The following is a 21605-nucleotide window of genomic DNA, read 5'->3' on the forward strand; positions in this document are numbered from 1 at the left end:
CAATTAAGGGTAAGAACTTATGTCGTCTGAAATAGCAGTACTACTACTACTACTACTACTACTACTACTACTACTACTACTACTGATGTTGCTGCTACTACTACTACTACTACTACTACTAACAGTAATAATAATAATAATAATAATAATAATAGTAATAATAATAACAACAAACATTACAGGTTAAACCAAAGAATATAGAGCTCATTTGTCGTCGTATCTGCATATATTATCGTAATGAGGAACACTTATTTAATTATTGTTGACACTTAAAGAGTATTATGTGGAAGCTGAAAGTGCTTTCAACTTACTGTATCCCGAATACCCGATTTAAAATTATCGTTTGTTTGCTTCCTATCTACAACAGTGCAATCTGACTCAATTCTTTCTAAGTAAAAGTGCAGAAACCGGCATAATATTATTATACCAGTAGCGTATAATTAACCTTTTGGGAGGCCGAGACGTAGATGGGAAGATAATATTAAAATGGATTTGAGGGAGGTAGGATATGAAGATAGAGACTGGATTAATCTTGCTCAGTATAGGGACCAATGTCGGGCTTATGTGAGGGCGACAATGAACCTCCGGGTTCCTTAAAAGCCAGTAAGTAAGTAAGTAAGTAAGTAAGTAAGTAAGTAAGTAAGTAAGTAAGTAAGCAAGCAAGCAAGCAAGCAAGAGTATAATTATAATATGAGACAAGATTATAATATTACACTTCTAAGATTTACCGGTCTTCATAAACTTAGAGTAACATATATACATAGTGTTTAAGAAATAAGTACCGAATTTTTTAGGGATGATAGATTGGGTCTGGTTATTCATTTTAAGATTAGGAACCTGATGAGTCGCTTTTATTCTACGTGATACCGAAGTTGACATAGCGTACTCTGGGGGATAGGCAGCCGGAGGTGCTATCGAATGAAAGAAGGAACAATATATACAGAGTAGGCTACTTTTTAAAATTCTACAATAGTATAGGGTTCGAAGCACAAGATGTCTACTTTGGTTAAGAAGAGAAGACACGAGAGGTGAAGATCAGGTTTATTCAGTTTACATTTACATTTACTTGAACGTAACTCACAGATGGTGTTCAAAGTGTCCGCCGTTGCCCTGACGACACAATTCCATTCGTTGGACCAAGGACTGTTGGACATCATGTGCGTTATAGCGTATTTCGCCTGCAGCAGCGGCAATTAGTGCCACTAGGTCTTTGTTAGTGTCTACCGGGTTCTGATATACCAAAGTCTTCGTGTGTGCCCACAAATAAAAATCAAATGGCATGAGGTAAGATACCGTGCTGACCAATGAACCGGCCCACCACCGTTCGAGATGAGAAACACAACATTAACTAGAGAGCAGTCAGCAGACATATTATATGGCACTACGTAATCGAAAGTTGAGGTAGTGTAAACAAATGAAAGGTGCTCTTTTCAATGCCGGCTACCTAACTTCCAGGCAGATAGACAGCATGTTGCCATTGGATAGTGAGAGAATGGATCATCGCGGATACCATGTTCCTATGCAAAACATAATCACCTAGGCACAACCTATCATCCATTAAAAATTCTATACTTATTTCTGAAACACTCTGTAAATATTATTTAATTTTAAATAGGCCTATTTTCTAAGCAAAGATACACAGCTTGAATGGAGATATCAAAATACAAGTGAAAATTCTATTTTATATGTGTATATTCCCTAATTGATGAAAACTTAAGTAACATATAGACGTAACATTAATTTTAATTAAAAATTGAAATGTACCAAACACCGTGGATACAGGCAAAGGAAAATCTCAAGAGAACAGACATCCGAATATAATTTTAAGACAAAGACACACTTGGAGAAATTGTGGTCATAAAATATGAAATATAAACTGAACAACTTATTTCATAATTTTATTTCAAACATACAATATAGGTCAATTAGTGATTAGATCTAAAAGCCGAAACAGGCGGATGAGGAAACTAATACCGTGCGTGTGCATGTGTATCCAATGCCTACCCACTTCACTTACGTGATTCGGGTTCCGAATATTGCGGACAGATGGCAGAACTATTAACCCAAGTTCAAGTTGCACATCACTTCCGCGTACCACGCTATGCATGATGTGTATTTGTGGAGAGTTATGTCGTGTACCAGGGTGATTGTATGTGTAAGTGTTCGTCTAAGTGTAGTGTAGGGAATGGGGTGAGGATGATGATGGAGATGAGGAAGGAAGAAGGGTAAACCTGGTGCCAGCAAGTAGCCTACTCTTGTCGAATACCACCAAGGCGACCACCGGACGAAACACTATGAACAGTGACATATGCCTTCTCTTTATATGTACTACTACTAATATTTACTTACCTACAAATGACTTTTAGAGAACCCGCAGGTTCATTGCCGCCCTCACATAAGCCCGCCATCGGTCCCTATCCTGAGCAAAATTAATCCAGTCTCTGCCATCATCCCCAAAGGTATTTTTTCCTCTGGCCACCCAACTAACACTCTATATGCGTTTCTGAATTCGCCCATACGAGTAACATGCCCTGTCCATTTCGAACATTTGGATTTAATATTCCTAATTAGGTGAAGAATACAATGCGTCCAGTTCTGTGTTGTGTAATTTTATCCATCCTCCTATAGGTCTATCTTCAACCCTCTTAGTCCCAAATAAGCACCTTATTCTCGAACATCCTTAACCTCTGTTCCTCTCACAGTCCACGTTTCACAGTCATACAGAACAACCGGTAATATAAATGTTTTATAAATTCTAACTTTCAGCTAATTTGAGAGTAGACGGGATGACAAAAGCTTCTCTATCGAATAATAACAGTCATTTCCCATATTTATTCTGCGTTTAATTTCCTCCCGAGTAACATCTATATTTGTTACTATTGCAAGTCACCAACACCAAATGGAAGTGGGGAGGCCATGTTGCAAAACTTAGAGACGGAAGATGGACGCAGAAAGTCAGACTATGTGACTCCGCATTGGCAAGAGATCACACGGAAGACCAAGAAGATCTCTTTAGTTTACGTGTAGGAAGCCATTGATCAAGCAGAGCAAGAAATAGGAAAGACTGGAAAAACCGAAGAAGACAAGTGAACAGTGTCTAAAAAGAGTGCGACAGAAACAAGTTAAGTGAACAACATCAAAATAGTGCAGAATGTGAACCAAATGAACAATTCCAAGCATGCAAACAGCTCTTACTCGAAGTAGCTCACCGCGTGAGACAAATAGATCTCTTCCTTTAAAGGAGAAGGCTTTTGCCCTCATTGGGACATTTTTAGCTAATCATTTCATTTCATTTCATTGATCCATACCTGGAGACTTGTACTTTTTCAGATTTTATATCGCAATTTCAACTTCAGAAAGTGTGAATTCGGGTATAAATGGCTCAGCAGTTTGTATTTGAATTTCGTCCCGATCATTTTTAGTTGGTCTATGTACATTTAGTAGCCTATAGTTGCCTAAAATAGTTTTTCCATCTGTTCAGGATTGAATGAGAGTCTGCAAGCAAGGCATCATTCTCGTTACCGGTCACTTTTACCCTTCCCTGATATCCGTTCTTGAATTCCTTTATCACCTTATATAAATCTCTAATATTCTTAGTCTTAGGCTATTATTTTTGTTTCTACCTCATTCAGTTTTTCCTTCAAGTAATCTCTCTTTTTATTCCTAAGTATATGACTTGCTTCCCGTCTTTCATTGAAATAATTATCTCTATTCGCCTAGACTGGATCCTGTAAGAATTTCAAGTTTGCCTGTTTCCTTCTTTCTAGTACCATGGAACAATGTTCATCAAACCTCGTTTTCTTTTTTTAATTTCATAATAACCTATGCTCTGCTCAGCTGCAATTTTGATATTATATCTGATATTACTACTACTACTACTACTACTACTACTACTACTACTACTACTACTACTACTGCTACTATTACTACTACTACTACTACTACTACTACTACTACTACTACCAGTAATAATAATAATAATAATAATAAGCAACATTATTATTACCGGTATTATTATCATAATAATAATAATAATAATAATAATAATAATAATAATAATAATAATAATAATAATAATAATAATAATAAGCAGCATTATTATTACCGGTATTGTTATTTTTATTATTATTATTATTATTATTATTATTATTATTATTATTACTACTATTATTAAAGCATATAATGGAATTAATTTATCTAATTTTATGTATTGTGTTACTATAAACTATGCCATTTTACTTGAACATAGATCCCTGAATTCTCTGCATATTTAGGCATACGTAAAGCTGTAGAGCTTAATGCTTATAACGAACAGAAAACGAACAACCAACTTCATAATAATTACTAAAAACGACTTCCAAAAGGTGACTAACTAAGTTTTTAATTGTAATTTAATATTTACAATAATACACTATGTTTCCTATAACTCTTACTTAGCTACTTATTTACTTATGGTTTTTAAGGAACCCGAAGGTTCTATGCCTCCTTCACATAAGCCCGCCATCGGTCCCTATCCTGTGCAAGATTAATCCCGTCTTTATCATCATGTCCCACCTCCATGAAATTTATTTTAATATTATTCTCCCATCTACGTCTCGGCCTCCCCAAAGGTCTTTTTCCCTACTAACTAATACTCTATATGCATTTCTGGATTCGCTCATGCGTGCTACATGCATTTACCATCTCAAACGTCTGGATTTAATTTTCGTAATTATGTCAGATGAAGAATAAAATGTGTACAGTTCTGTGTTGTGTAACTTTCTCCATAGTCCTGTAACTTCATCCCCCTTAGCCCCTAATATTTTCCTAATAACCTTATTTTTTAATCTCTGTTTCTCTCTCAAAGTGAGACTTCAAGTTTCAGAACCATACAGAACAACCGGTAATATAACTGTTTTATAAATTGAGATTTTTAGTGCAGACTAGATGACAAAAGCTTTTCAACCAAATAGTAACAGGCATTTCCCATATTTCTTCTGCTTTTAATTTCCTCCCAAGTGTCATTTATATTTGTTACTGTTGCTCCGAGATATTTAAATTTTTCCACCTCTTCGAAGAATCAATTTTCAATTTCTCTATTTCCATTTCGTGCAATATTCTGGTCACGAGACATAATCATATACTTCGTCTTTTCAGAATCTACTTCCAAACCTATAGCTTTACTTGCTTCAAGTAAAATTTCCGTTATACAATGAAAGAGTAATGGAACGGAGAAAAATTCTCTCCGGCGCCGGGATTTGAACCCGGGTTTTCAGCTCTACGTGCTGATGCTTTATCCACTAAGCCACACCGGATACAACCCCGACGCCGGAGAGAATTGTTTCTGATTGAGTTCCAACTCTTGGGTTCCCTCTAGTGGTCGCCCTCTGCACTACGTTATAGATGTCTATGAACATAGGACCGAAGTCCACACATGTGCTGAGGTGCACTCGTTATGAGTGACTAGGTGGCCGGGATCTGACAGAATAAGCGCCGTCTTAAATCACTTCGTGATTTACGCATATCATATATTATTTCAATGTACCGAAGTACAATACATGTGATATTTCCATGCAGATATTCTGCGTCATCATACGATGAAAGAGTAATGGAACGGAGAAAAATTCTCTCCGGCGCCGGGATTTGAACCCGGGTTTTCAGCTCTACATGCTGATGCTTTATCCACTAAGCCACACCGGATACAACCCCGGCGCCGGAGAGAATTTTTCTCCGTTCCATTACTCTTTCTATGATGACGCAGAATATCTGCATGGAAATATCACATGTACTTCTGTACAAAAAAAAAAAATCCCGTGTTTTCCCTAATCGTTTGTGGATTTTCTCGTAACATATTCACGTCATCCGCATGGACAAGAAGCTCTTGTAACCCGTTCAATTCCAAATCCTCTCTGTTATCCCGAACTTTCCTGATGGCGCATTCTAGAGTGAAGTTAAAAAGTAAAGGTGATAGTGCATCTCCTTGCTTTAGCCCGCAGTGAATTGGAAAAGCATCAGATAGAAACTGGCGTAACTTATACGAGATCTCCTGTGCGTTTCACAGAGACACATTTTAATTAATCGAACTGGTTTCTTGAGGATACCAAGTTCAATAAAAATAGTCGTATTATATAGAGTTCTCTCTCAACCGAGTCATATGCCTTTTTGAAATCTATGAATAACTGATGTGCTTTACCTTATACTCCCATTTTTTCTCCAATATCTGTCGAATACAAAAAAAAAATGATCAATAGGCGATCTATTACTTGTAAAACAGCACTGATGATCCCCAATAATTTCATCTACATATGGAGTTAATCTTCTCAAGAGAATATTGGACAAAATTTTGTATGACGTCAAAAAAGTGATATTCCTCGAAAGTTATTACAGTTAGTTTTGTCTCCCTTCTTAAAAATAGATACAATTATGGACTCCTTCCATTGTTCTGGTACGATTTCCCTTTCCCAAATAGCATGTACAGGCTTATAAGATTCGCTAGATAATGCGCTTCCACCCTCTTGTATTAATTCTGCTGGAATTTGATCGGTACCTGGAGACTTGTGCTTTTTCAGATTTTCTATCGCAATTTTGACTTCAGAAAGTTTGGGTTTGGGTATAAATGGCTCAGGAGTTTGTATGTGAATTTTGTCTTGATCATTTCTATTTGTCTGTGTACATTTAGTAGTTATCCAAAATAATTTTTCGTTCCTTAACTCTAACTATATGTAATTATACTTAGATCTGTAAGGTCTGCAGCACTAGGATAACACGTAATTTACTGTTGATAATATGTTATGTCGTCATAGTAGTTGTATTAGTATAGTAGTAATAGTATTATTAGTAATACTTTACTTAATATCGATTTCAACTGCAGAGATTATTGCGTGTGGAAATTAAAATGTGCAAGAAGCAGCCGACGAATTTTGTCTGGAGCTCTCTACCATGTACAGTGCTCTCCACAATACAGATGTTCTGGCTTTACCTCCTTTCAGGAGCAAATCATGCCAAGAATTCTATTGTGCTATAAAATTCAGAGTACGATCCCGAGAAACTTGGATCCAACATTCAGCATGTCATTTCTAGGCCACCGAGGATCACATGCTGTTACAACAGGACGTGAAACGATAGTGGTTTAAATTTAAGTTAATTTTTTATTCATATAATATTAAGGAAACAGAAGACAGCAGAATTGTGAAATAGAAATAATAATTATCCCATGTAGCCATAACACCTAAGCAAAATACAATTTTCAATGAACGTAAACGGTGTTTCTTGTACTTATGGAGCAGTAGATCAAGACACAACTGCCAAAGACTGTTGCATTTTTATATATTTCAGAATGTTATATCTGATGGTTTTAACATAGAAATTCTCGTTTTAATGATGATTTGTTTAGCATATTCGTATTTCGAATTTTGAATATCAGTGAGATAGGCGGAAGAAGATTTTGCAAGACGTACTGATCCGGTTAATTTTGAACGATTGCATCCAGGTAGGCGAACAACGCAACTCGAAAATTCACGTCAGATGAAACTCTTTTTCCGGTAAAAAAGACAGAAGGCCATCTACACGTTTTAACGATTACAATGGAGAGTCGACTTCATGTTTTAGAATTGTTCTGAGGACGTACGTTCTATTTCCGCCTAACTGAGAGTGTTGAACCTATTTTTTTTCTCCAAACTAGAAAGTGCTCTCAAACAGGAATGTGGAAGAGGCGCAGATGGGATTTATAAAATACCGTTACAGAGATGTTCGGATTTTATACTAAAGTTAATCATTTACTTACTTATTTCTTTATGTAACTTCTCCTACTAATCGGTTGGATTAATACGTCATGCAGTGGAATAAATAAGAACAAGATGATGATTATGTTGATAAGGATGTGAATGTTCATGATTTAGAGCCAATATACCCTACATTTATGGAGAATTAAATACTGAACGTTGTATGAACGTAATGCACAGGGGACTTAAATGTAATAAATCAAACTGAAATTAATTTATTTCTTTTCTAATGAAAATTAAGTAGGCCTATATCTGTAGTTAATACAAATAATAGAAACTCATAATAAATATCAACAATTTATAAATCTAGTACTACTTACATGATTGTACCCGTAAATAGGCTACCTTATGTAACTTAATAAATGTCGGTAATTTAAATATATTTTAAAACTTGAAAGTTTGGTATTCAGTGTTGATTGTTGTAAAAACAATCAACATAAGTGGAAATGATAAATTTTAGTTAACTGGGTTGCAACTTGTTAGAACTCAAGACAGAAAATCCTAAAACTTAGAAATAAAGATTTATGTGTTAAGTTATTGAATATATACTGTACAGTGTGGGGAAATGAGTAATCTCACAATTCCGAAATAAATAGAAATTGACAAATTAATAACAAGTTACAAAAAAATGTTCCTAGTAAATCTAAAGCCGGTCGTGGGTCACATATCCACGGCCTTACCTAAAAGATATATATCTCCGCCATACAAAAAATGAGAACTTATTGGAAGATTATATTAACACAATGAAATGCTCGTAGAATAATTATAGGATTACAAACTGAACCGAATAAAGTAAATAGAGAGACAGACAGACAGACAGACATGTGTTTCCTCAAGAGGAGATGGGATGGTGATCTCGAATTATATTGTAAGCAAAATAGAGTCACCTAGAACCCAAAAATTTGATTTTTCATGAAAGATGAAGAACTAACTCCATCTTGTCTCAAAATTATTGGAAGAATCAATTATAGGCCTATTCAATGTAAAGTGTAAGCTTCAAAAGTGTGCTTAAAGTACAAAAACTGCGATTTGCTGGATGAACTGAAAACTTTTAAGCGATTTTTGTTAGGAGAAAGTTCTCTTTGCCACCAAGTTGTGGATAAAGTGCAGTTTGCTGCCACTATGAAATTTTATTTATACAATTTTTAGGTGGTACGTGCCAGGAGGATGTACCTCTGCTTTAAATAAGAAAAAGAAATGTAATAATTTATTTTTAAAATCAGATCTCATCTCAAAATCAATTTCTTGATCATATTATATAAAAATGTTATCAAAAATGCATTGAACTTCAACACAGTAATGAATTTAAAAAATAAAGATTAATTATTCTAGAAAAATTACATTCAAAACACCAAAGAAGAAAGGAAGACATCCAATATAGCATCTTGGAATTGAATGCCTGAATGGAATGAAGACCCATTCCATTTTCAGTAGGTCTTCAAATCTTTGACATAACTAATTTCTCTTTATAAATATGCACATAAGTCATACATTCTTTCTCTGCATCGTATTGCAATAAAAACTTCACATCATTTGAAGTAACATTTAAGTTCATTGTAACAGTTGAACAACACTATAATATTATCACTGTAGCATAGACCAGTCGTTATCTCGTGACATCAAATGCATGTATACGTCGTAGCTTACAGCAAGAACCTTATGGTGGGAGGTAAGTGAGCTAGATAGCTGCAAGTGGAAGCGTAGCGAGAGATAGAAGCTTCCCAGTACAATTTCTTCTTTCCCTGAAGCGTAGATAGGTTTCACGAGACAATGAATGACCTAATTATACACTTTAAATCACAATATACATAAATGATATTCTTTAGAAGCAACGAAAAACATGGCCGAGAATGAGAGGTTCTTATTGGTCAATTGTAACCATGGAGACAAACTGCACTTCCTCCAATGGAAAAAGTGCAGTTTGACTCCAAAGAGTGATTTTACTACAGAAGTTGAAGCAAATAAAGTGTAGTTTGACTCCAACCGAGCATTTTATCACACCCCCTGCTAAATTCTGCACTGAAATATATCTTAACCCATTCTTAATAATTTTTCAGTACGATCAGTTTGATTACAGGCGAATCAATAGATCTTGACGTTGCCGTTCGTAACCATTATGATGATAATTACGCTTATGATCATTAAAAACTACATAGATCAAATGTAACTTAACTAAATTGTTAAACGCTTTAATGTATTCTGCTGTGAACTTCGAGATTTCTTCAAATACTGGTACTTCAAAATATTTTCCTAAGACTAAACAATTATGTAAAATAATTACCTGTATTACAGCACTTTGCAAACATGAATCCTTGAACATATATACAGAATATTGTCTTCGTTGAATTTGCATTTTAGAACTCTGTGACGATTTCTATAACCCTGGAATACTTCCATATAAAACAATAATGTAGCCTATTGTATATATATTTACTATTATTGTTCTCTATTGTATTTTTTAACATTTTTTTTGTAAATTACTAATTTACAGGGCATGGTACTATTTCATTTTATTTTACGTACTAGCCTTACCCGTGCGCTCCGCTGCACCCGTTAGAGATAAATATAAAGTAATTACATAATTAAAATAGGACATTTGATCCAGGGAAGATTCGTGTTTGATAGAAGGATAAATCGTTTAATATGTTACTTAATTTAAATTATATTTAAATAATTAAAATGGAATCATTTTGGTCCAGAGAGCACTCATTTGGTGCAATGACAATTCCTTTAACATGTTTCTTAATTTTTATTACATGCATCCATAGTTCAATGAACATTGACATCATTTACATTTAATGAGTATACTTTATTTTACTTGTTATATGTTTCCATTGAATTATGGTAATAACTTAATTTTAACTCTTGTTTTCTACGTATTCAGTAAATGGCGCTTGGCCCACTATGGTTCTGAACCCTTCAAATAACTTAAATAACTTAAATTATATTATATTATATTGTATTATATTATATTATATTATATTATATTATATTATATTATATTATATTATATTATATTATATTATATTATATTATATTATATTATATTATATTATATTATATTATATTATATTATATAAAAAGTGTGTTGATAACGGATGTACCCAGATAAGTAAGTTTTCAATTTGTTATGGGGGCTCTTGAATCTCAGGAGGAACAAATTTTATTTTACAACAGGGCAACATAATCTGCTTGGCTCATTACCCAAATTTTTTGCATTGCATTTAATGCTTATGTATTTTATGTATTTTAACTCGATTCAATTGAACATAGTTAAAATTTGGATTATAAAATAATGAAATGCTAAGCTAACGTACTATTACTGCATACTAAATCAATACACTCTCGTTGTTCGTTAATTCTCTGAGATAAACATTATTTTAAGAAATATAAGAAACGAATACACAGAATAGCCTATCAAGTTTTCTCTGCATAAGAAGCTATTTTAATCTTACCTGTCCTCAATTCACTCAGAAGTTACTGTAATAACATTATAGCATTATGTCCATACAGAGAAACTACACTTTCCAATGGTGAAATAATAATTAATTATACAAATCGGTTAATTTAGCTTCCGATATTGCTTCATACGAACACAGAAACATTTTCTGTAGGCTATGATTCATAGCTTTCGAGTGTTGTTGACCATGGCCCCTTATAGACGAAGTCATTTGTTTTTTAATTCATTACACGGCCTTAGATGGCAGTTATTTTAATTTTAAAACTCATTTATCTCATTAAATATCAGTCCTATCAAATTTTTTCAAAGAATAAAACTTATCTGAAATAATTTTTAAAGAAATTTTTGTTATGTAACATTTTTCATAAAAATCAATAATAAACGAGATATTTCGATTTATTTAATTCAGGCCCTCTTATAACCCCTTTTTAAATAATGTATTTTGAATGCCATATAGCCTATAATCTAAGTTACAACGAACTTAATTTATATTCCAATTTTCATCGAAATCCGTTCAGCCATTATCGCGTGAAAAGGTAACAAACATACAGACAGACATACAAACAAAAATTTCAAAAAAGCGATTTTCGGTTTCAGGGTGGTTAATTATATATGTTAGGACCAATTATTTTTAGAAAATCGAGAATTACCAGAAAAATTTCGGCTACAGATTTATTATTAGTATAGATTACAGGAAATTTATGTTATTATGGAACATTTATTACGATTCCATGCAATCATATCGTATAGGCCTATAGCCTATATTGGATAATATGTATGAATTTGTTTTATTCTGTGTAGGCTACAATTTGCATATTATAATATGAATTAGATTGTCATAATATACTGCTCAAAAAATGAGCGGAACAAGATTTGAAATTAATCTTTTATTGAACCATGAAAATGTAGAATGTTGTCCTTAGGACAACATGAACTTCAGACACTATATTTTATAACAAATTAATTTCCATGGCCATTTACAACCAAGTTGTGATCAACAATGGTCATCTTACTCGATACTGCACAGAACAAAGTGAAAAATCTGTTACTTTATTCTAAAAAAACTTGAGTCCTCACGATTTTTACATGAATTTAGTACCCCGTGCGGCCTCTATGAGCATGAATTACTGCTTGGCATCTACGAGATATGCTTCTCACAAGCCGCCGAATGTTGGCTTGGTGCATAGTCATCCACTCTTCATTAAATTCCACTGCAAGCTCTTCGAGGTTCTGTGGGCTTCGATGGCGCCTATGGATGCGTCTTCTAAGCATATCCATGTGTGTTCAACCAGAATTTAAATCTGGACTAATCGCTGGCCAATCTATTACAGGAATTTCATGCTCGTCCAGAAAGTTCATAGAGACGGTGGCAACGTGGGCTCTCGTGTTGTCATGCATCAACACAAATCCAACACCTATACGTTTCATTAGAGGCTGAACATGTTGTCGCAATATATCCTCAACATAACCAATTGCATTTAACCTGCCAGGAACGACGGTCAGGGCAGTTTTCGTTTTTAAACTGATGCCGGCCCAGACCATAACTGAGGCCCACCGAAACCTGTCAATTTCAAGAATGTTAGGTTCATCGAGAATCTCTCCACGACGTAATTGTCCATTACAGGAAGTCAGGGAAAACCTTGATTCGTCTGTGAAGAGTACTTGCCTCCAATGTCGAAGTTGCCAATTTACACGTTTCAGAGCGAATCTTAACATTGCTCACTTGCGATGAACCTTCAAACAAGCGGCACGTAGAGGTTTCCGAGCTCTCAAACTAACTTTCCACAATCTATTCCTGACCGTCTGGTCACTTACTGCTATCCCACGTAATAACCAGAGGTCATTTTGCAGGTCATGAGCAGTGGATGTACGGCGATACAGAGCAGAAAGAATTAAAAATCTGTCCTGATTTCCTCTTGTCTTTCGTTTACGTCCTTATTCACGTCTCCTTTCGTACTGCCCTGACTCCTTATAACGTTTGACGGCTCTTTACACAACTGACACATAGTAACGGAGCTCATTGCACTCTGCTGAATGAGGGTGATAGATCGTGCTACTTCAACTTTCCTGATATCAAACATTTTGTAGTTCCTTTGCAATAACATCTGAATTAGAGCCCAACAATGACCATAGTCTCCGATATGTTCTAAAACGGCCATAGTCAAATGGAGAAGATCAAGCTAAATCATATTGGTTTTCAGCATGGATGGATTACTATTAGCCTATTTACTATCGGACTTCGATGAAGATGAAAACCAAATTTCGTGTTTCCTGAATAGAAAAGATGTTAACGCAAATGGTGATATCATTACAGCACAGCCAATGCTTTATACTAAGAATTTACAGCATACATAAAACCTGTTCCGCTAATTTTTTTCAGCAGTATATAATAATAATCGAGAAAATTCGTAATATTTGTCACCATGTTATATGTGTTAGTCATAACTATTACAATGAAACCTATTTTTGTACTTTATTCCACTTCAGAGAATCTTCTGACACTAAATTGTACACAATAATACAAGCTATATTAATGAAATTGTTTTAGGCACATTTTTCCTTAACTATATTAATATGATTCCACAAAGATTTGTAGAAGAAATAGATTCATATCAAACAATGATGTCATTTTCAACGTTAGAACAATGAGAAATAAATGAAGATAATAATTGAATACTTATGAATGTTAACATGTTAACATTCGTATGACGTTACAATATAGACCTACTTAAGATATTACAAGATTATTGTTTTTGTAAGTTTATTTACTTACTGAAATAATGCATAATTCTTTTGACACAAGCTTAAAGACGTTTCTGAAATAATAAATACACGGAAATATTTATAGTTTCATTAATTTACAAGGTACATGGAAAACAAAACTACTGCTTGCGTCCATTGTCTCGCCATCTTCTTGTGGAAGAATGTAGCAACCTCCCCTTAATAGCAACAGTGTATTATAGTTTATGTATATGGAGATAACTGCTACATTTTGGTAAGTCGAGTTTTTCAAATAATAAATTGACAAAGGTGTGCTTGATAAATCCTATAAGCAGAAACCAGTAGATTAATATTTAGCAATCTGTAGTACAAAATCCTAACACGGTCTGCAGAACTGTTGCTTAAAACATAGCACAGTACAGATTTAATGATCGTCCACAATATAGCGTGAAAATAATGTTTACAATGTTTTAATTTCGTAAGTTACTCCGATTCAACAGGCATAATAAATTACATTCGCTCATAAATGTAGTACTCATAAGGAATAATTAATAATTTGAGTTTTCAGATTTTTTTCAGACTATTATAATGAATTGATTTTCCCTTCATATGTTGTACAGTGATTATATTTAAATATCTAAATAATTTTATTATATTTTTACTTCACAAATAATAGTCCTAAGTAATTATCTTTACATTTCTAATGTATTCAGATTAACTGGTAACTTAGATAAGTTACAATAACAGTATTTTACATTATTATTATTATTATTATTATTATTATTATTATTATTATTATTATTATTATTATTATTATATTACGTAAATACCATGCACATAAAAAATATAAAAAATTCAAAACCGAGTTTTATTATCAAACATTTTCCTACTATAGAAAACTTGTGAAATCTAAAATTAAATCGGATAAATTAACATGGCTTCAAAATATTAACGAAAATCTTAAAACGGAACCAAAAAAGTTTTGAAAATACGTTGAATCATTTCGGAAGACAGATAATTGTCCCTCTGAATTAATTCTAAAAGATAAACACATCACAGATCAATTAGACATTGTCAATGCTTTTGCTGATCACTTCAAATCTGTTCAGACTAATCACAGCCATACATATGTAAACATTATTATGAATATAACAGACTCATTACCCATACCTAAAGTAACACATAATGACATTCGTAAAGCAATTAAAAAACTGAAACCAAAAAAAACAATTGGCACTGACGGTATTCCAAATTTTATAATTAAAGGATGCTCTGATATATTTATTCCTCTTTTAGCCCACATATTTAATATTAGTTTGAAAAATGGTGAATTTCCCTCACTATGGAAACAAGCTGCAATTATTCCTATATTTTAAAATGGAAAAAGAAACGATGTCAGAAATTACAGACCTATCTCGATCCTAAATAACTTTTCAAAAATTCTTGAAACAATTATTCACAGACATATATCTTTTTATGTGAAAAACAAGCTCAATTCTTCTCAACATGGATTTACTAAAACTAAATCCATTGTCACTAACCTGGTCACATATCTAAATCAAATTGTACCAATAATTGAAACGCAGGACAAACTGATTCAATATATTTCGATTTCAGTAAAGCTTTTGATGTAGTTCCGCACTATATCCTTCTTCATAAGTTAGGAAATGTTGGCCTTTCTGTAACCTATGTAAACTGGTTCGAAAATTATTTAAGTAATAGAGTTTCATGTGTAAGACTGTTTAATATATGTACATTCTTATTCTTATAATATAAATTGTGGAGTCCCGCAGGGATCTACTTTAGGACCTCTCCTATTTATTATATTCATACATGATATATGTAAAAGAATAACGTCTGACTGTTTATTATTTGCAGACAATTTAAAAATTTTTCGTACAATCAAAAGTAGTACTGACTGTCAATCACTTCAATGTGACATTAATTCAGTCGCTAAATGGTCGGAACACAATGGTATGAAAATTAACGTATCAAAAACTAATGTAATAACCTTTTCTAGAAAAACTTCTTCACTGAAATTTAATTATTATCTAAATAATGTTCTAATTAACAGAACGGATTACGTAAAAGATTTGGGAATATTCTTTGACAGTAAATTGTATTTTCATAGTCACGTTGATTACATTTACAATCACGCAATCAGAATGTTAGTAATAATACGGTCAATAACTTATTCTTTTTCCACGCCCGATTCTCTTTTAATGCTTTACTATACATTGGTGCGATCGAAACTCAAATATGCATCTGTAGTTTGGAACTCGATTACAACTACGGACTCGGCTAAATTAGAAAATATACAAAGAAAATTTATATCTTTATGTTCATTCAGATTTCTGCCCATTAATTACGGGTACAGTTATGAGAGAAAATGTGAATATTTTAATTGTCAAAATCTATATGCTAGATGCCATGAGCTAGATTATCTGTTCTTTTGTAAAGTCCTCAAAGGTGATATATCCTGTGACTCTTTCTTAAACAATATTACCTTACGTATTCCAACAAAAGATATGAGAGCCCACGAACTTTTCTATATTAGAAATTCTAAATTTCTTTCACCAGTCTCCAGATGCATTAAAAATGCCAACATGCATGGCTGCGAATTCGATCCCTTCAAAGTATAGACTTAGTTTGCTCTTGGCAACGATTTATCATTTATGTATTCTTTTAAGCATTATACTCAATTATCATTGTCTCATAGTATTCTTAGTTACGTATTTTAAAGTCCATTATTTATCCATTCATCGTCATTATTGTAATTAATTGTAATTGTATTTATGTGTAATAATTATTTTTGTTTTATGTTTTGTTATATTTGTGCTGAACTGTAATTGGCCACTAGCTGTTGAACAGCACATTAAATATAAATAAATAAATAAATAAAAATAAATTATTATTTTTACTTATGCACTTGTATTAGTAACTGTAGACCTCATTAAGTGGAAGAGAAGGCCTTAAAGCCCTAACTTTGTCATGTAAGATACAATAAATTATTATTATTATTATTATTATTATTATTATTATTATTATTATTATTATTATTATTATTATTATTATTATTATTATTATTATTAACCATGGACTCATCCTGGAATGACTGAATGGTCATTACGGTATTTGATCGTCAAAATATGAAAATATTGTGCTAACGCCACCAATGAGTTAAAATAATATGTTTACTGAGACCAAAACACATGATTAAGTTACACTTACTTGGATTCATTTAAATTTCAGTTTTGTTCTCTGACAAATATAATTTATTTATTTATAATTTTATTTCACCCAGCACGGTTGTGAAGGTTGTTTCGTTTCGGACTCGGATTTGGAAGGCCGGGTTCAAATCCCAAGGCCGGCGAATCTGAATGTGGGGATTTTTCGAGGTTTTCCCCACTCTCAAAGATGAATGCCGGTTTGAAATTTACTTTCCATCTACCTCGAAAGTTCTGTCCGTTGTCTACATATGTGTTCGTGTTGTCTTTAGGAGGTGGTTCCTGCGTCGAGCTTATACCTCAACAGAGGAGTCCCTCCACTGTTCATGTCTTGTTTATATTCCAAATAATTATCCTTCCTCTACGGGCACTGGCTTGTAAGACTCAGAAAGGAGGTTAAAAGGATGAAGAAAAAAATTCTTTCAGTTCTATCAGAATTATAATTTGACATGGGTGAAGGTAATTTACCCTCCAAGAATTAGCTACACTGTTATCTAGTCTTCACAACAATATTGAACAAGTCCAATACGAGATTTCATGATATTTTTCATAGGAAGAAATCGAGGCAAATTAATTCCAACGATATTAAATTGGCAACAAACTCAAACAATTCATTATTATGACAAACTCATTAATACCACAACTTAATATCTACATTTTTAAGTTCAATTTCTTCTGTCGGAATTTTCAAGATGCATACCTAAGCCCTATCAAAGTTTTAAGTAACTTGAAAACACTTCTCACTTTTCAAAGAATATTTGCTTATGTAAAAACATATAGGCCTACATAGGCTTCATTTCTTCATATTCAAACGCGTATATCTTGCCACAAATGGAGTATAAAATCGTCCTCATTTGTCTATTGGTTACCCTGCCAGATTTTGGATGCGAGGTTCACGCGTTCGAACCCGGACCGAAGGTGATAAATTTTAAGAGGCCTTGAAATCCTCTTCAGGGAAATAAAGCTGTTAACCTCGTGTCTTAGATTTGATCATACATTTCTGAAATAAGTCTTTTTAAGCAATCGTGACTTAAAATTTTGATTCATCAGTCCCAAATACTTGAACAAGTAACCTAGTTTTACTTGAATTTCAGTTTTGTTCACAAAGGAACACGTATTCCTGGAAGATTTTACCATCCTCGATGGAATATAATCCAATAATATTTTATTTAGAGTTCAGTCTAATTGACATATCACAGTTTAAAATCAATAACACTTACAAATGTAAATGATCATTGCATAAATTTTGGCGAACTATTAATGAAGCCACAGACGTAAATGTGAACCAAAATAGTATCATATCAGAGATTTTAAATGAAGAGGGAGAAATAACCTATTTAAAAACAAAAAAGACATAGCTAATGAATTTAATAAATATTTCTCAAAAGTAGGACATAGCATTGCATCGAACATCAACAAATCGGAAAATTATTGCAGTGACCAAAATAAGCACGCATCTTCCTCCATGTTTTTATCACCAGTAACCGAAGAAGAAATTTATAATATTCTTAAATCCTTAAAAAATAATGTCTCACCGGGAATCGACAAAATTACAAATAACACATTAAAGATTATCATTAAACATATATTAAAACCGCTTGTTTATGTGTTCAATCTATGTCTCACCCAAGGAGTTTTCCCAGAATCTCTGAAAAATGCTGTAGTTGTACCGGTCCATAAGTCAGGGGAAAGAAAAGGTCTGAATAACTATAGACCTATATCCTTGCTCTCTAGCTTCTCAAAGATATTAGAAAAATGTTTAAAAAACAGATTAGTAAATTAATTAGAGAAAAATGAAATTCTGTCCAAACATCAGTATGGCTTCAGAAATAAATTATCTACGGATGACGCAATTATTGAAGTCACTGGTAAAATTATGCAGGAGTTGGATAACGGTTCTAAATGTTTAGGGATTTTCTTAGATTTAAGGAAAGCTTTTGACACGGTTAACCATCGTTTACTTCTGGACAAATTATTTGATATAGGAGTCAGGGGTATTGCGCAATAGTTATTTCAATCATACTTAAACAAAAGAACTCAGGTAACCAAAATTGATGATAATATCAGTGAAAATGTAAATATTGATATAGGTGTCCCTCAGGGAACAATTTTAAGTCCTATTCTATTTTTAATATATATTAATGATTTATTAAACATCGATTTGAAAGTACATAATGGCTCCTGTTATTCTTACGCTGATGATACGGTGGTGATTTTCAGTGGTATAACTTGGGAGGACACTTATAAACTTGCCAATGTAGGTATAAATTTGATCAAAAACTGGCTTGATGCAAATTTGCTATCTCTAAATATAACTAAAACTACTTTGGTGCCATTTTCTTTAACAGTCTCTGGATTGAACAAATTGAAATCACTTTCTCATTTAAAATTAATAATCCACAACTCATTTTGTAAACTCTCTACAACCTGTAAATGCCCTTGCCTGAAAGAATCTGTAGATGTGAAATACCTGGGAATTATTGTTGATCAGCACTTGAAATGGGATAGACAAATCACCTTTTTATGTAACAGGATACGTAAAACAATTTACAAATTTGTAAACCTTCGCCATTACTTGCCTACTCATGTATTACGTTCGGTTTATTTGGCTACAGTTGAATCTGTTATCCAATATGGTATAACTGGATGGGGAGGCATTACAAAAACTGCTCTTTTTCCTCTAATTATGTTGCAAAAACGTATAATCAAAATTTGTTTGAAAAGGCGACTGGATTATCCAACAAATTTGATCCATTCCGAATTGAATGTTTTTAGAATTGACCAAATTTATAAATACTCTTTAATGAAATTCTATCATAAAAATAGAAAAAAAAATTTGTAGCTCAGCCACATGCTCATAATACAAGACGAAATGAAATTCTTAAATTAGTTGAACCTAAAAATTTCACATCTGCTGCTTTACTACACAGTACAAATTATGGTCCACGTCTATATAATTCGATAATAAAATTTCATCCAGAATTGACTACTTTAAGCAATGAAATTTTCAGATTCAGAATTAAAAAATTTTTATGACAGACTTCCCTGTATATATATTATGTACCATGTATTGTAAAACAAAATTATTTCTATCCTAAGTGTATTTTTCTATTTTATCTTGGTTACTATATCAACATGACCTGCACTAATTATACTACTAATAATAATTTAATATTAATCCATCAATCTCAACATCGTCTCTTTTTTTCACTCAGTTATTACTAGTATTATTATTTACTAATTTTATTATCATCTTTATGTGAGCTTTTTTATTAAGTATTTTGTCTACAAAGTATGTATATCTATGTAACGGAACTGTCCCCGAACACGAGCTTTGCTCTTTCGGGGCATTTTAATGTAACGTTTTTATGTATATGTTATTATTAAATAAAATCTAAATCTAAATATTATAAAATTGAAATGCAAACGTTTTCGCCCTTGGGCATCATCAGGCATTTAACTCACAATATCTTATACAATTTTTCATATCTTTGCTGTGAAATGCATACCAGATAATTGAAATTTACAATCTTGTATATATTAATAAACAACTATTTACATGGTTAACTATATGATAAATAACAATCTGAAATTTAAATGAGTACAGGTATATGATAAAATTGTGACTAAAACGTTGTATTGATCTCATGTTTCAAATTATAAAATTGTGATCATTAAAACAACATGATGAAAAACCATATGATTCCAATTAACCTTAATAACAGGCCAAATACACATCCATTAGTTGAGTGTTTGTAGTGCGAGCATTGGTCTCAATGATTTGTCACTCCATTCAATGGTGGAATCATTATTTAAATTCATATACACTGCACCAGGTTATATGTATTGACTTTTTGTATTTACATTAAAACAATTTGTAGGATTGGGTTTATAAGGAATTGTGGCTAACCTAGTTGCGATGTATCCTGTTTTGTTTTAATGTAAATGCAAAAAGTCAATACATATAACCTAGTGCAGTATATATGAACTTAAATAATGATTCCACCATTGAATGGAGTGACAAATCATTGAGACCAATGCTCGCACTACAAACACTCAACTAATGGATGTGTATTTGGCCTATTATTAAGGTTAATTGGAATCATATGGTTTTTCATCATGTTGTTTTAATGATCACAATTTTATAATTTGAAACATAAGATCAATACAACGTTTTAGTCACAATTTTATCATATACCTGTACTCATTTAAATTTCAGATTGTTATTTATCATATAGTTAACCATGTAAATAGTTGTTTATTAATATATACAAGATTGTAAATTTCAATTATCTGGTATGCATTTCACAGCAAAGATATGAAAAATTGTATAAGATATTGTGAGTTAAAAGCCTGATGATGCCCAAGGGAGAAAACGTTTGCATTTCAATTTTATAATATGCAATGATCATTTACATTTGTAAGTGTTATTGATTT

At 32.7% G+C, this 21605-nt stretch overlaps 1 long non-coding RNA gene and 1 other non-coding gene across 5 annotated transcripts in view; one reads left to right on the forward strand and one right to left on the reverse strand.

Moving 5' to 3' along the window:
* LOC138701464 (uncharacterized) overlaps nt 1–21605 on the forward strand; it is a 1004334-nt gene that overhangs the window by 668309 nt on the left and 314420 nt on the right. The window lies entirely within an intron of this gene.
* TRNAY-GUA (transfer RNA tyrosine (anticodon GUA)) lies at nt 5608–5679 on the reverse strand. The gene has a single exon. It is a non-coding gene; the product is annotated as a tRNA-Tyr (tRNA).

The sequence above is a fragment of the Periplaneta americana genome, chromosome 6 (genome assembly GCF_040183065.1).
Source record: "Periplaneta americana isolate PAMFEO1 chromosome 6, P.americana_PAMFEO1_priV1, whole genome shotgun sequence".
Lineage (NCBI taxonomy): Eukaryota > Metazoa > Arthropoda > Insecta > Blattodea > Blattidae > Periplaneta > Periplaneta americana.